This window comes from Teleopsis dalmanni, chromosome 2, assembly GCF_002237135.1.
Source record: "Teleopsis dalmanni isolate 2A chromosome 2, ASM223713v2, whole genome shotgun sequence".
Classification (NCBI taxonomy): domain Eukaryota; kingdom Metazoa; phylum Arthropoda; class Insecta; order Diptera; family Diopsidae; genus Teleopsis; species Teleopsis dalmanni.
In genome coordinates, this window is record NC_051847.1 from 120,939,227 (window position 1) to 120,943,199 (window position 3,973).

Consider the following 3,973-nt stretch of genomic DNA (forward strand, 5'->3'; position numbering starts at 1 on the left):
TTATTTGACAGCATTTTACTTTACAAACGATTATTATTTTCATTAATTATATTATCTATTACAAACTGTTGTTTTTCCGTCTTCTAAATAAGCTTAGAAGCCGTTCCACAAATGTAGTTCAAGATAGTTTTGAATATCAACTTAAAAGCTACACTTAGAGTAAATACGGCAAAAACGGTTTTTAGTGTGCGCAGGCTTTAAACATAAAAATGATAAATTATCTGACGTTGCCAGTTCGATGTTGTCGATTTATTGTAAATATTTTTTCGTTTTTTTTTAAATTTGCTACGACACTAACGGCTCCATTGACTGTTATACCGCATTTATGCTTTTAGGCGCATGTTGCTTTCCGTCGAAAACATTAGATCCGCCACTTGTCCGAGTGGTGCTCGAAGCGCCACTTTGGTGGTTATTGTTGCGGCCACGGACTCAGTTGTGCGGCCTACGGGAAGAATGCGATTTGAGGTATTTTCTTTTTTTCTTTTACATGTTAAGTCCTCTGCGTCGCTTTTTCTCTTTGCCTAGTTGTGTTCATTGGTTAACCGGTGAGGTTACATGTATTTGCAGTTTTCGTGTTAATTGAAAATTGTTTGTTAATGTTTCTTATCACTTGTCGCATGCTGCTGCTGTGAATGATGTTGTTGTTGTTGTTGCTGTTGTTACTGAGTATGGTATCACCGGTTTATAGTTGTTGTTCAAGCTTGGGTATGGCGTGAAATCCAGCATACCGAACCAAGTTTTATTAATTTGGTCATCGTTAGTGCCACACCTTTAACTGCTAGACTTATGCTGTCCATAAAGTACGCGTTTACATTTTGTCATATGCAGCAGCGGCTCAGTGCGTATCGTGGTATTAATATCACTTTGAAAACCTTTGACAACAAACACTATTTTTACATATTCAAGCAATAAATGCACTTTAAATTATCAACAACAACCAAAACATATTTCTTTTGACAGTAATTACCATGCACTGACGTAGTTTCTAACACCTTCGGCACTTTATCAATTCAACGAGATATTAAATAGGGAATTAAACGTGTAAGCCACGGAGAAAGTTATTCCGTGGTGCAAGCTTTGATGGATTTTTGTTATTACTGATGAGAGACGAAAGAAATTGTACTTTGTAGATTAATAAGACTTTCTTCTATAACTACTATACATTTCTTATTTTTGAATTGTGGGAACTATTCCTTACAATCGTTTTTCTAGTATTTTCAATCATTTTCATAATAAATATAACAATATACTAGTATTGATAAAAGGAATATACAATTGTAAACAAATGGTTTATAATCTTGTTTATATATTTGTAATGCCATAACGAAAAAGTTGGACCCAATATTAACCATATATATTATTGTTTAAAATAGCAAACCGCTTCGATTTTGCAATCTCCAACTGTTGAAAATCTACTCTAACAAAACCTAGCTAAATTAATAGAATAAAACTTTGGGAGAGTATTTTTTAAAGAGGTTTTCGAACAGAAGTGAAACAACAACAAAAATTTTATTTATTTTTTATAAATCCAAGCAGTTGAAGTCCATAAATTGTTTAAAGGGTTGACGATTTCTAAAAGAGCACATAAAAATAATAAAAAAAAAATTATATAATAATTTACTAACGGGCTAATTAATCAATTTAAATAGAAATAAAAACACTATAATTTATTATTTATATTTAAAAACTGTTTATATTTTATTGAAATATAATATTATAATTGATTTAAAATAATCACAAATAGTGTGAAGATTATTAAAACTCTAGCAAAGGGTAAGATACATTTCATATTTTTTAAATGCAAGAATTAAGTGATATACTTAAGTATTGTTGCATCATTTCAAAATCGAATATATATATTAGCATCCTAAATTTTTAAATATCATGAGCGATTTATTTACAAAAATACATTCATTCAACATCTCATAACTTTTTTTTTCCTATAGCGCCCCTTGTAATTAAAAAAAAAATAATAAATGTAAGTATTCATAACATTTTCTATATTTGGAGTTGAAAAATCTATTCTTTAATTTTTATTTCTTAATTAACAATACCATTTCCACACAATATTACTCACACTAAAATGTATGTATGTATGTATGTTGATCCTTTTTTCGAGTCAGCGCAACTGGGCACTTTTACTCTTTGATAGCTTGACTAATTTACGTATTCCTTATAATTATTCAGTGACTGATCTAAGATCTGCGTACCTCCCCGTGCGAAGAGTGATTACTCTAAGATTAGATAGTGCTAAGTAGGATAGCCTGTCAGTTTTCGCATATAACTTCAGGGCTCTGTCCCTTATGTATTTTTTAATCGAGTCTATTTTAAGGTCTCTTAGCACGTCGTTTGTGCGGACTTTGAAGAGTCTTCGGAGAGCGTGACTTTGAGCAACTTGTAGCTTTTGTATAGTAGAGTCGGCAGCTTTGCTATACGCGACACACCCATAAAGTAATGCTGGTCTAATTACCTGGCTATAGATCAGTTTTCTGTTCTTTGCGCTAAGGTTGTTATGTTTGAAAAGTGACTGTAAGCATTGCAGTGTTTTAGCGCAACTGCTTCTTTTGACTCACACTAAAATATAACCACTAAAAAGTATTACGTTTGAAATACTTATATATTATTATCATCATTTTGGAATGAAACATAGATTCAATATCTATAGCTTTTATCTATAAAACTTCAGTCTCTAATGATATTATATTATTATTATGACGTTTTCCAAAAGTACATACAATTAGAAATTGATTGCATATCAAACAAATTAATCTTTCTACAAAGAGTGTCTAATTGTCTATATTCGATGCCATGTACCTAAGCTAGTTAAAGTAAGCTGGATGTATCGGTGAATACTGTTCGCTTCCATGTTGTCTTTGGACGTCCTCTTCTTCTTAATCCAGCCTGAATCCATTCTAAGGTTGTACGAGCTATACTGCAGGTATCTTTTTTAGGGTATGACCGAGTCTCCCGTATTTTCGTTCCCTGATATCATTTAGTATACAAATTTGCTTGACAATCTCCAAAAGTCTAGCATTCGTGATGGTACGTGTCCAGTAAATACTTAAAATGCGCTATAAACATCAGTTGCATTTTATCAATGACGAAGTTTGTTATATGCCATGTAATATGTCATACAAAAACACAGTCTTTATACAGGTTTTAAAAATGTTCACTTTAGTTTCATCAATATCACAACCATAAACCATAAAGTCATATAAATTTTGACTGCAGACACGCATAGATTTTGATTTTGACGTGTTCATTTTAAGAGCAGTTTTTACTTTTCACTGTGATTAGAAGAAAGCAATCCAACCAAGTGGTTTAACTTTTCACATAATTTAAAATGTATGCCTAGTCCTTTAAGTTCAACCACGTTAAAGATCATATCTAGTGTCATTATGAGACAAAAGGTCCAGAATTTTACTAATGTTGTTGCTACTTCTTGCTACGATATTGCATTTTTGATTACTTATAAAAACAATGTCAATGTCACATGTATCCACTTAATTTATATCAGCAAGATTAGAGAATTATTTCTAATTAAAAAGGCGGATAAATAATGCATCACACTGTTTAACAGCTATTATTATTTGGAACAGATCTACTGGCTGTTCTTGAGCTATAATTTTTGACCGGGTGTTTGTGAGAGTCATATTGACAAAGTTTATAAGTTTTTTGTCTGCCTTAGTCGTTAGCTGATAAGTTAACTGGTACGTTAGCTGTTTGTGGAAAAACTTTCCAGATCTATATATATAGATTATTTCTTTCTTTTGTTTTAAAACTCGCAAAGAAGTGCTCAATAGCATAAAAAGGAAAATTTTAAAGAATTCTGAAGTTAGTGCAATATGAACAATAGAATAGCTTGACAATTATATTAATGGAATTAATAATATTAATTTTTATTTTTATTAGGTAAAAATCATATTAAATTCTTGGTTAGTATTTAATACTTTAATATATATAATACTTTAAT